This window comes from Sabethes cyaneus, chromosome 3, assembly GCF_943734655.1.
Source record: "Sabethes cyaneus chromosome 3, idSabCyanKW18_F2, whole genome shotgun sequence".
In the NCBI taxonomy this organism is placed as follows: domain Eukaryota; kingdom Metazoa; phylum Arthropoda; class Insecta; order Diptera; family Culicidae; genus Sabethes; species Sabethes cyaneus.
This window is the reverse complement of record NC_071355.1, coordinates 78865764-78879893: the sequence shown is the minus strand read 5'-3', so window position 1 is coordinate 78879893 and position 14130 is coordinate 78865764. Positions and strand designations below refer to the sequence as shown.

Below are 14130 nucleotides of genomic sequence, written 5' to 3'. Positions count from 1 at the left end.
GGTGAATAGGAACCAAAAAATCTTCAGAAATCAGTAAAGAACTATCTGTAATGGTCTGGGTAATCGAAATGGTACGTTCAAACCTGCGTAATCTTTTATGCCGACCAGAGCAGCTTGTATAACAATATGGTTCTCATACGAAACCAAACTTATTGCTACTTAAAATAGATAGGCTTCCTTTCGGACTTTCCCGGCCCTTTGCTTTGAACCGTGAGAATCGATTCCGGTTTCAATCATTTATTCATATTTTCGTTTATTTTTCCTTATTCTCCATACCGCGTCCAGTACGGTGCACCGAACGGTAGTGATTAATAAGTTCAATCACCGTTCCGCTATAATTAAATTATGACCGTCCCGAGGATATGAAGATGTAATCGTTTTTCTTCGCGCTGCACATTTCGTTGGGCCTTTCTTTTTTTTCTCCAAGGATGCCCCCATTCTGAGGGATACGAAGCCAGTGACCGTCCTTTGCAGAAATTTTTAAGCAATTTAACAAACGCCTCTTCACAAGAGAAGGGCTCCTTAGCTTGTTGAAAGGTACAGCGGCGCGGATGTCCGACGACCTTCACCGCGAACGAGCTTCGCGGACAACCGAGCGAGAAGTGTTCAATAGACTGGATCGCTGCTGTTGTTTCTTTTATGGTAATTTGAGTCGATTTAATTACTATTCATTAAATTCAATCTCACATTTTGCGCTCCCAGTACGTGGTAAGTAGCGCAGTCAAAACACTTTTTTCGGAGGAACGTGACTGCATGCAATCTTCGTGATTCGAGAGTTGTTGTCAACCATTTTTAGGACCAAATCCAGTTCCAATTGGCTGCTGCGAGTCGAACTCCATTTACGGACTGACCCCATTTCAGGCGCGCCGGTGCTGGTAGTGGTAATGATCACGGAAAAGAAGAACCGTTTTCCTGCCGGCACGGTTACCGCTTTCCCGGTAATCACTTAAAATTCAACCACGATCGTCACCGTCGACAGCGTCTCCGGCTTGTACCTAGTAGTAATGCATCATAACTTGTCAGGTGCCATCCATCTAGGGGACAGCATAACAGAGAAAAATGTTGAAACAAGAAATCGATATACCGTACTCGGGGTGCATTCCTCCCGGCGGCAGCAGCATATGTCTCATATGGTCACGTGCGCAATCGGCACCGACGAAGAAGGCTTCCGCCGATAACAGTTGCATTTAACTGGATCTTAACTAATTCGAGGAATTTCATCAAATCCAGTTCAGAAATTACGTGGTGCAAGTTTTGCGGCATTTCACTAGTGCTTTAGGAGATTTAGCAGCATTTTGACATTTTTCACGTGCGTGTACAAGAAAATGTTGGCCAGGTCACAGGAACAAAAAGGTCGGCAATCATTGTTCTACAATGGAAGTACGAGGTCTAAATACCATGTTCTTAGGAAAAAAGGCCGATCTGAATTATTCACACGCTTCTCTTAATACCGATTTAATGTGAAGCTAAATACCTTGGAAACGCTAACTTGATCCACCGGAAACCCAGCTTTCAAGCAGCCAAAGCGATACACTCAATCCTTGCGTGGACAGCAGCTCGCATAGCATCACTATAGTGCTTGGCGATGTTTCAACAAAAACTTGTTGCAAAAAATCCGCTAATCTACGAGGTCCGGCCGGGAACGACGAGGCAAGTCTGTGTACGCGCGGTAGCACTCGTTAGAAATTGCAGCAATTATGATAATCGCAAAATATTTACATATCAATGCGATCGTTTTTCGCATGGTTTGTCTTATCTTCTTCTTTCATTCATTGGGCTCAAGCGTGCGGCTTGATATGTTGTTCTTGCGTGATTCGACAAAAAAATAACTCAAATTACGCAAACGACCAGACATTTTACAAGCCGTCACTTTATTATGCTACCTTTCACTGAGATGCTGCAAGCGTAGCAGTTATTCAATTGATGCTTTTTAATAACGCAGTAGAGGATTTTTTTATTGCTATACGAAGTTATGCCTTATGAACACTTATTCTCTTGAGGTATTTATATGTATTGAAAATTTATCATATTTGCAAACTTGTAATAAATTTATGGCCTGTTGTAACAACTAAAGCAAAACTAATTAGTGTAATAATTTATTACTTCTTTCAAACGAATGTGGATCGGAGAGTCTCAAAATGTTATGATGCAATGAGACCATTGATTAATGAACGTAAACCAAAACTCTGCGGCAATACTTACTGAAAATTGTTTGGATTCTCTCGTTTCCCATCCCTTCAAAATTATTGCTTAACAGCCGATAAACCTAGATCTAAACTCTTTTAGCAAGATTTTAAACAAATTTTGTCCGAACTTTGCGATAAATATTTTGTTTAGAAAATGGTGTGTCGCAAGATTGTATATTAGGACCATTGTTCTTTATTATGTACATATCGAATATATTCCATATTGTGCTCATGACAAAATTGAATTCTTCGCCGGTAGTATAGAACAATTTAAAAAAAAATAAGACTTAACCGTCTGGTGCCCATGGCCGATAGAGTTAGAGGTATCCGTAATCCGTAATAATTAATGGTTTTATGTTAATATTCACTGATACCTTCTTATTATAGTCTAATATTTCCATTCAAATACATAGTTTGGTATATTACGTTAATTTGAAGCGTTTATTTCGTGCGAAAGTTAAACACATCATGAAATTTTAGAAAAACCTTGGATATCAGAGGATTAAGGCTTTGTATATAAATGTATTACCTACGAATGGCCGAAACACAAATGGCCGATCGTCATATTCGGCCGAAAATAATCACGGCCTTCAACCTGCACAAATGTTGGGTATATGCTGTCCTTACTCGCTGCCGCTCGTTCGGACTTAACTAAGAAATAATCCCTACTAGTCAGCAAACCTAGGAAAATGCATGCACCTATAGTAGTGGTTTCTGTGGGGGGGCTGCCGGCGCTTCCGACGGCGGGTCACCGGCGTACACTCATGGCCTGCGGCCGTCTCGCCCTGAATCATCTAGTAAATATTTGCTACTAACGCGATCAATAGGCTTCGCACCCTATAATAAACGTAAATCGTTCGCGCTTAGGGGAAGAAACAACTATCAATCATCTATACTATATCTATCAAAATAAAAAATAAGACGCAGAGTATGTCTTGTTTTTCTGAAACCTAAGGTACAGAATTTTACGAAAAGCTTTTTTCCTTCACCTATCATTGACGCTGATCATCACAGAGCTGCGAGGGGAACAAAAGGCAGTAGAGGGGAAAATTTTTGAAGGTTTTTCGAGAGGATGTTTCAAATTCGCGTGTAAGGTCTCACAAAATGTGTAATAAAAATTTTGTTGATTTGGGCATTCCGGGAAAATTCGGCCTTTCGTGATTCGGCCTTCTGTGACTGTTGTTGGAATTCGGCCATTCGTGATTCGGCCATTTGTGTTTCGGCCATTTGTGTTTCGGCCATTCGGTACCAGCCCATATAAATTCTCCTAAAAAGAAATTGAAGTGTTAACAAAATCTTCACCAAACTTTCTGAATGACTCGAAATCTTATGAGCTTCAAATTAGCTAAACTTCTGAGAACATTCTCTTCACATACAAGGGTTTTTTTATATGCCAGAAGGGCATTGGGTTAAAAGGCCACTGCGACAGTCTACATACAATGGTTACAAAAATGTTTCATTCTCTTGGATGCCAACAACTCCAAAAAGTCATAGATCTATGGTTCAAGCTTTCCTTGAAAAATGGCAGCTAGGTAGTGCTTTCTATAAAGGAATGATGAAATATGAAAGTTTACTTATTTAATTCACTTTCCATCCTAAAACAAATCCTGATCAACAAAATTTGTCCAATTAATTCAATTGTGGGCTACCGCTTTCTGCTTCCTTGGACTCGCCGCTAGAACCCTCTCTCTACCTGGTCCAACCATCTTGCTCGCTGCGCTCTTGGTCGTCCTGTTTCTATCGGATATGAAGTAAAAACCATCTTCGCAGATCAACTTTTTAGGCATTCTTCCAACATGCCTTGCAAATCGTATCCGTCCAGTCTCCAGAACGAACGTAAATCATTTGAAGAAAGAATTTTCAACCATCTATACCGTGAAGGCAGGTAATTCCGATCAGCTCCTAATTCCGATCACTTAACTAAAGTTGTCTTTTTTTAGAAGACTGAATCAAAAACCATAATTAAAAAGAATCCTCATGATCAAAGTTTGCCCTTGAAGTATGAATTTTAATTCAACCTTTTAAAAATCGGCTACTTTGGACTTTGGTTGAGTGATCGGATTTAGGAACTGATCGGAATTACCTGCGTTCACGATACTCTATAAAAATTGTTGAAAGTCGGCCATTCGTGATTCTGCCCTTCAAGCGCAGCACTCAGGAGCAGGGCTTCGACCAATCCTTTTTTTCTACCGCAGTCACACCAACGCGCATTCAAGTTCACACCGTCCGTTTAGAGGTGGAATACGAATGCTACGCATAACACAACTGGCATTTTGCTCAGTCAAACGCCGACTGCACGCTGCAGACCGAACGGCTTCTAAAACTTTTTGACATTTTCGTTTCGATCAAGTTGCCTTTACCGTTTGGAGCAGCGAATGACTGCAAAACAGTCAAATGACTGGCAATCACCACGCTACGAAAAGCAACCGCACAATCGTATGATTCAATACTACAAAAAAACAACCACTACATGTGCATGGAAGAAGTCGGTCGGACTCCGTCCAATACAAACGAATATTTTGCTTGCGTCGGACCGACGTCTGGGTGACAAACTTTTACTGTGAGCAACCGATTTGGAGACAAAAAGAGAAACGAAAAAATACGTCACCGTATGCTTCCAGTCAGTTTGCAGTTAATATTCTCAAAGCGCAAAGCAAAACGGAAGATCGACTGTTTGCTTTTGCTGAGATGCCGCATGAATTGTACGACGGCAGCAGCGCAAGCGGCAGTTGGACTGGATTAAAAAAAACGGTCAAATGATCGTTCAAAAATCGGAGTTTGAATGCGGAAAGTTCGCATTCACGGCAGTCACATTCAACTTGCGATCCCTTTTTAAGCCCTGCTCAGGAGCTGCAACGCCGAGCTTGCGGCTCTTCAATACGTTGAAGAGCACTCGAGAGCTCTCTTGGGATTTGAGAAATCGGCAGTTCTACATTTTCCCATTTTTGTTGCGTGAGACAATTTCGATTGTTTCAGTCCGAATTTTCTTGTTTCGCGTTTATTTTACTTAATGGTAGCTTGCGAAACCTGCGGCATCAAATCCCTTATAGTTTTACTGTCATATTATCCCGATCGGTTTGGTTTATACCGACCATTATAAAATAATTAATAAATTTTCAGTAGTCTCTGTTGGTTTGTAGCATGTGCGCATTGAAATTTATCGTGAATATTGATATGACAGGTGCATAAAATCAACGCGCCTTCGAAATTTTACAATTTTCGAAAACTGGTTGGTTTAACAAAATAAATATATATTCTGTTAGTCAATCTCAATTTTTAGCCAAACCATTTTAGTTGCTTCCTGTGACAGGAAGACCGATTGATAATAATGTATGCATTAAAAAAATGGACTTTTTTAAGATGGTGATAAAAAAAACTAAGACAGCTAATTGAGCTGGATAAATTTCCCATGGAAGGTAATTATATGAGCTTACTTGCAAAAAAATTCTACACTCTATCAGTCGAACTGTAACCGTGATGGCGAAAACAGTGCCGTTACTCCGTTCAGAAGTGTGCGCGTTCAACGAACGGTACCCCGCCGCGTCGAAAACGGACATCGTGCGGCACTTTGTGGATGCCGGATACGCCCGTTCCGGTATCTAATACTTCTTGGCACTATTGGACAGCAATCAGAGCATCGAAAGAAAACCCGGTTCCGGACGGCCGACGACCCTGAGCGACAAGAAGCCCCAAAGGTACTGAAGAGGAAGACCGAAGAAAAAGTGGCTACATATGGCAGTGGCAGTCCCGTCCACTGTGCTCGGAGCTGCAGGCAATGACGCAGCGGCAGCGGTCAAAATGGTCAAGACGATTTTCCCAGCGAATCGCGACATGGCGGTGGTGATGGACGACGAGACCTATCTCGCCTTGGATGGCAACGACTGGCAGGGCACTTCGTATTTTACTTCCCGCACGAAGGAAGTGAGTTCCGAGGTGAAGTTCATTTCACACACCAAGTTCCCCAGGAAGGTGCTGCTGTGGTTGACATGAGGCCGAAGACGCGATGTTCTGGCCGGATCTGGCGTCGTCCCACTACTCGAAGCGATCGTTGGAGGAGATGGAGCGGCTGAATATTGAAATCGTCGGGGTCAGGGTCTGTCATCAGTCTGATTGGTCAGGGTGTTACCATTTTAATAGTTCGATAAAACTAACTGATTTATTCCGGTTTGACAAGCAACCGTAACAAGATCAGTTTTGATTGGTGCACTACCTATATTGTATTGCTACGCTCCACGTATGGTAAGTTTATAAGAGAAGTGGCGCAGTCGACAAGTTTTATCTTGGTAATATAAAAGAAGCAAAGCCTGGGTGCTAACTCCGTTTTCGAAATTTGACCTTCTGTTTTTTATACGACAGACTTCGCAACCAGCTGTTAGAATACAGGACAGTGCGGGGTCAGTGCTACGATCCTATTGACTCTAACAGCCTCTCCGAGCCGAGATTCGAGCTTACGATGACTGGCTTCTTAGACCAGCGTCTTACCTCGAGGGCAACTGGGAGGCCTTGGTAATATAAGCAACCACAATAAATTTGCTTAATTAACAGTTTTATTATAGTTTTAGAACTAGCTATATGTGTGCTTTGACTTGAATTTTCTTGGTATTGCATAATACCATACGACAACCAAAGGTAATGATTAATACCGCAATAAAACCTTTATAAAATTCAAGTAAAACCAAGTGGCTTTAGAATTGTTACCTTGGGAAGGTACTCGCGCAGTGATTTACCAGTTATAAAAGATGACAGATGAAAGATGAAAGATGAAAGATGAAAGATGAAAGATGAAAGATGAAAGATGAAAGATGAAAGATGAAAGATGAAAGATGAAAGATGAAAGATGAAAGATGAAAGATGAAAGATGAAAGATGAAAGATGAAAGATGAAAGATGAAAGATGAAAGATGAAAGATGAAAGATGAAAGATGAAAGATGAAAGATGAAAGATGAAAGATGAAAGATGAAAGATGAAAGATGAAAGATGAAAGATGAAAGATGAAAGATGAAAGATGAAAGATGAAAGATGAAAGATGAAAGATGAAAGATGAAAGATGAAAGATGAAAGATGAAAGATGAAAGATGAAAGATGAAAGATGAAAGATGAAAGATGAAAGATGAAAGATGAAAGATGAAAGATGAAAGATGAAAGATGAAAGATGAAAGATGAAAGATGAAAGATGAAAGATGAAAGATGAAAGATGAAAGATGAAAGATGAAAGATGAAAGATGAAAGATGAAAGATGAAAGATGAAAGATGAAAGATGAAAGGTGAAAGATGAAAGATGAAAGATGAAAGATGAAAGATGAAAGATGAAAGATGAAAGATGAAAGATGAAAGATGAAAGATGAAAGATGAAAGATGAAAGATGAAAGATGAAAGATGAAAGATGAAAGATGAAAAATGAAAAATGAAAAATGAAAGATGAAAGATGAAAGATGAAAGATGAAAGATGAAAGATGAAAGATGAAAGATGAAAGGTGAAAGATGAAAGATGAAAGATGAAAGGTGAAAGATGAAAGATGAGATGAAAAATGCAATTTGCAATGTCCAAGCAATTTTGAAATAATTTACGCGGCCTGCTACAACCATTCTTGTATTTTATAATTATTCTGTGCGTTTTTACTTTCCAACACCCCGACTCTTATGTAGTATTTAGATTAGAACATTATTTAAATGATCAAGACACTCACTGCTACATTATGATACGAGAAGTCCGAAGAAGACATGTAGATTTCGTGCAAAAAGTACTAGAAGTACGCTTTTTTGGATTTCCCAAGCATGGAAACTGATTCCTGCGGTCTCAATCATTACAATCATGGAATCTTTTGCATAATGAAGATGGGGCCAACAAGGATGTTTTACTAGCTGTGTCGAAGGAAAGGGTAAGAACTATCCCAAAGAACATACAGGTACAGTTGAATGAGATATGCACCTGCAATTTTCTCGTTGCACTCTAGTTGATATGCAAAAAAGATAATATTCTTTTACAAAATTGCTGCAACAGGAATTTCACACACTTTTGATATATTGTTTCTTTTGATCTTTCTGCACATTCGTAGGAATCTACCCTCGAGCAACAGCTATTTATGCTTTTTTTAACCGAGGCTATTCATGTCTCTCATATATGATCTGTATCACGTCAAAGTAAAACACCAGACCGCCCGCCCTTTTGGAAATTGCTTCTATATGGGCTTCTTTCCATGGTCCTGCATTAAAAAATATTCTTTTTCAGAACATCAAAAAATATACCCAGACTCAACCCATTCTATTATTCATATCACAGAAAAAGACAATTTAATAAAGACTGTTCCCTTAACTGTTACTCTAACAGTGACGCAAAATTTTCCTAGACTTCTAATCACTGCGATTTTATGGGTGTTTATCGATCGAAAAAAACTTCTCGTCGACTCATTCCAACCAGAACGCAGTCCAATGGCCTTTAGACCACAACGTGACAACGGGTTTTTCCAAAACATCGTGCATTTCGTACGACAAGGTCGAATATTTGCTTTGGACTAATCGTGTTACTGCTGTGTGCGCGATAAGAATTTGCAATTGAAGTCCGCTCCTCCACCAGCCAGCGGGCCAGTGCAGAGGACGGATTCGCGTGAGCAATGAGTTGTGACTAACGTCACGTAGCCCGCGATACTGTGGCACGAAGTCTCCCCAGTGGCTGCTTCGACAGCGAGAGAGATTTTTTTTTATTGTAATCGACAGTGATGTCATCTTCCGGCAAATTGAGACCCCGAGGCGATAACATTTCAGACGGACAACGCTTGTTCGTTAAAAGTTATTACATCATTGCTTTCAGTGTTGATTTTAATATGTAAAGGATGCAGTGAAGCTTTTTTATAGAGATCACATATCGGTTAACTATTTATCGACAAATAGGTGTCAAAGATTATCTCGATAACTGATAAATCAAGATTCCATTTTAGATATTGTGGATAGTTACTATCTGTAGGTTTTATAATTATTGTTGATGATGTTGCAACTTTGTAAAAAGCTATGCATTCTGTATCATTTTGCGCGGCTCAGCAGAGCTGGCCTGGGCGGAGTGTAATGGAGTTGATACATACCTCAACTGTAAATGAGAGGTTTTTACTTCAACCAGTGCGCAGGTTATGCACGGTCATGCAACACCTGACAATCGTCACTGTGTTAGAGATAGGTATTCCACTGTGATGGTCCGTTATTAGGTATCTAAATGACAATTTTTCAAATAATGCGGCTTAAGGGGCTCTCAGCTGATACCGGACCAGCTGAGTGTTGATTGTTCGTTGGAGACCATGAGGATAGAAAAGTGTTACCTCAGAGAATGACCAAACAGAAAAAATAACAGTGATAATTATGTTTCTGCTTGCTGACTAATGATATGCAAGTCACATGTGAACAGTTGGACACCGCTGGTTGAGTATTGCGAAACCGAGAAGGTTCAGCTGGTTATGAAACGATGTGAGATCATTTTGATGATTCAAAATTTTACTCACTTGGTTTTGATTTGAGAATTCTGAGTGATTATCACTACGATTTTAGACTGTATAATCCAGAAAATGCATGATTTTCCTCTAACGGGTGGCAACTAAAATTTTGGAATTTTTTCGAAGCCTCTATGCTCAACAACAAACGAGCTCAGAGAAAAATGAGAGTATGTAGGGCACGGGAGGGTATTTTCAGCCCATTAAACGATGGCATCTATTTTTTCGGCCTATGGCCTAGTTCTAGTGGAAGAACTGATTTTGACGTTCTTTGAATAAAAAATAGTAGATTACATACAGCCTTGAGAAAATAGTTATAGCATATTATAATTGTATAACGATAAAATATTTTTATTGGCGAAAGTAAAGGCAAATAGGCTGAATTTAGAAATCTGTTGAAAATACCCTCCCATACCCTATATGTTATGACTCTTTTTGTTTATTTGTTTATTTGTCTTCATGATTCATCTGACACTTAAAGTCTTAATGAATATACTGGTATAATATAGTAACTCATATCATGGAAGATCTAGAAATCTTATTTTTAAAACAGTAACTGGGTTCGTTAAAAATATACAATTCTTCCACCAACGAGAAGGCGCGAATGCATGCCGTGACTGGTTCATTATATCCGAAAGATGATCTATGGAAATTAGGCAAAAGTAGTGTATCGTTACGTAGCGTCCTTTGCGGGGCTCGCAAATTCAAAGCGGAAAGCAGCCAGGGGGAGTCGATTTCACTATTTAGAAGCTTTCCAATCAGTATTGCTTGTTGAATGGTTCGTCGTCGTTGTAATGTATCTAATCCCAGAAGTCGACATCGGTCAGGGTACGGAGGAAGGTCAGATGGGTTGCGCCATGGTAAATGCTTTAAAGCTAACCGGATGAAACGTTTCTGGATGCGCTCGATTCGAATACTCCAAGATGCTTGATGTGGACACCAAACTACAGCAGCGGTTTCCAAAAGAGGGCGTACAAGCGCACAATATAGCGCCTTTAGGCAGTGCGGATCAGTAAAATCTTTTGCAATTTTCGAGATAAAACCCAATTGGCGGCTCGCTTTAGAGATGACAGCTGAGCGGTGTGAGCGGTTATCTCACTGTCTCCTCTTTCTGCCAGTATTTTTTATTTTGTTTATGCCACGAATTGCACAAAGATATCGGCAAAAAGTATACGCTAAAGCATTTTAAAAGCAAAAATTTTGCGACTTCGACTGTTTGTCATGTCCTAACTACTTCGACTGTTTGTCATGTCCTAACTACTGGCAAGCAAGGTCGTGGAAAGCCAGCCAAAATTATGGACGCAGAAGAACACTGTTCTCTTTTTCGTGACTTCAACAAGAAGGATTCCGTGGGCCAACGGGATACCGTAAAAAAGTTCAACCGTTCTCACCAGTACATCTGCAAAACAGTTAAGAGAGTCGGAATAAAATGACGAAAGAATACAAGAGCCCCGGAATACACTGAAGAAGAGATTTTGACGCTGAAATCCTAACGCCGCTGGTTGATAAAAAAAATATTTCGGAAAATGCTTTGTTTTGCTCAGAAAGTGGTTACCATTTCCGAGAGAGGTATTTCTAAGCCATGGTTCAAGCTTTCTGATTTGGCTATCAATCAAGATGTGCATCAGGACGAATTGAGGAGGAAAATTTTGATCCCGTTTCTACAAAAACATCACGCAGATAGACAATACGTATTTTGGTCGGATAAAGCATAACCGCATAACCTTTTGGTTGGTACCCGAATGTTTTACTCACTAAACTACTGCCACCCGTTATATTACGTAGTCTAATACCTAGTTTTTGTTTTATTCTCCTAATTCTATCATTCCCGCACTCTCCTATGCAGTGATGTTATTTTTGTATGACTGCTCTTTGTTTCTACCGTCGAGAAGATAGATGTTATCTACTCAAGGCCTCTGTCTTAGTACACAACGACTGGTTACCTGTTGAGCAAGTTTGGGTGTCTATAAATTTATCCGATCGCTCTCTATACCTGTGCGCTGTCTATTTCCCACCGGATCGAGTAAGGGACGCCGTACTCCTCAAGGCTCATATGGCATCGGTCTCCACAATTTCTTCGGCAGCCTCTGCCTCTAATGATTTGCTAATTCTGGGAGATTTTAACCTCCCCGGGATTAATTGGCGGGAACGCGGCAACGGCTATCTGTTCGTCGACTTCAGCTCTGTAACTCCTCCCCCGATCACCACCGAGTTGTTCGACTGCTATAGTACAGTCACTGTGCAGCAAATTAACAAAATCACCAATGAAAACGGACGCTGCTTGGATCTCTGCTTCGCTAGTGTTTGCAGTCAAGCTACAGAATGTATGTTGGCGCCTGCTGCACTCGTTAAAGATGTTCTCCATCATCCACCGCTATTAGTTCCGATCTATCAACATACACCATGCAAAACGACCGACTCACCGTTGTCTGTCTATTACGATTTCAACTGTGCCGATTTTGATGCGATCCAAGGTATACTCAGGGATGCCACAAATAATTCTCTGTTTTTTGTTGGAAAAATCTGACAATCTGTACGGCGAGGAAAAATATCTGTGCAAAAATCTGTCCACTACAAAACAATGACAGTGAAAGAGATAGAGAGCCATTTTGCTGACTATTTCCATCTCTTTCACTCTCATGTAAAAGCTCAAAAATCTGTTTAATCTGTGTAATTTGGCGAAAATCTGTATTCTATGCATGCAGATTCTGTACAGGCGATTTCTTTCAAATATCTGTTAAACACAGAATAATCTGTGCATGTGGCAACCCTGGGTATACTAAAAAGTATCGACTGGAACGCAGCCTTGGAAGAGAACAACGTAAATGCTGCCGCCTTGACCTTCTCGCACATTTTAAATTATATCATCGACCGCCACGTGCCGAAAAAGACGATACGCATAGAGCCGCACCTGCCTTGGATAAACGCCACGCTACGTCGCCTTAAATCTGAAAGAAAGGCTGCCTTGAGGAGGTTTTCAAGGTATAAAACCCAATATCTGTGAAACCACTATCAGGCTCTCAACAAGCGTTACAAAAAGTTAAGCCGACACTGCTTTCGCAAATACTTAAGGGTCATTCCACGGGAAATTTACAGTCAAAATTTTTTTTCTCTTCGGAATATTTTTTTTACGTTCTTTGTTAAAAAAAAATCGACACGTATTTTTGTATTTCGATGTTACTGTTGGAATTCGCAAGATATGATTTTTTAAAGTATTGTAATCCGAAAAAATCACTATTTTTTAAATACTGATTGTAAACGTAGTTTGTAATATCAAAAAATGACTTTCTACCAGATGTGTTCACTATTCCACAGGCTTACAAAATTGGTATACCATACCTCCTCTCGATTGTTTTTCAATAGTTAAATAGTGCATTTTTATAAACAATTGCAATTTTTTCAAAGTTGGAACTTTTTTTTCTCGATTTTTTTTACTTTAAAATATTTGTTCATCTTTCTCGAAGAAGCATGCAAAATTTGGAAATGTAGAAATGAAAACTCTAGAAGCTATGAATTTTTATATCGAAGCGCGCACGTTAATGCAAACGAGCGGACGAACACGCGTGCTTCAACGACACGTTACACTTAATAGCATCAAAGGCGGCCTCGTTATGAAGCTGCCCGTGGGTTAGAACATCGATTGAGCATTACCGCTCGCTTCACATTAACACACGCGCTGAGACATAAAAATTCATAACTTCTAGAGTTTTAATTTCTCCATTTCCAAATTTTGCATGCTTCTTCGAGAAAGATGAACAAATATTTTAAAGTAAAAAAAATCGAGAAAAAAAAGTTCCAACTTTGAAAAAATTGCAATTGTTTATAAAAATGCACTATTTAACTATTGAAAAACAATCGAGAGGAGGTATTGTATACCAATTTTGAAAGCTTGTGGAATAGTGAACACATCTGGTAGAAAGTCATTTTTTGATGTTACAAACTACGTTTACAATCAGTATTTAAAAAATAGTGATTTTTTCGGATTACAATACTTTAAAAAATCATATCTTGCGAATTCCAACAGTAACATCGAAATACAAAAATACGTGTCGATTTTTTTTGAACAAAGAACGTAAAAAAAATATTCCGAAGAGAAAAAAAATTTTGACTGTAAATTTCCCGTGGAATGACCCTTAAACAACGTTGAGCGAAGACTGAAGCGTAACCCCCAGTCGTTCTGGAAATATGTTAGTACACAACGAAAAGACGACGGTCTTCCATCAGCCATGTTCCTTGGAAGTAACACTGCGACTAAATTGGATATGGTTTGTCAACTGTTCTCGCGGAAATTCTCCAGCGTCTTTGTCGATGAAAGGCTGTCCGAAACAGAAGTATCGACTGCTTTAGTCAGCGTTCCAAATCTCAGCGACTCTCTCACTAACCTGTCTATTGATGATTCTATGATCAAGCAAGCCGCTTTGAAGTTGAAAAGCTCAACTTCCAGTGGACCGGATGGCGTACCTTCAATA

The 14130-nt window shown here is 39.7% G+C and overlaps 1 protein-coding gene across 1 annotated transcript in view; it reads left to right on the top strand.

Annotated features, from left to right (window-relative positions):
* Positions 1 to 14130, top strand: part of LOC128742855 (semaphorin-5A) — a 357873-nt gene that overhangs the window by 104140 nt on the left and 239603 nt on the right. The window lies entirely within an intron of this gene.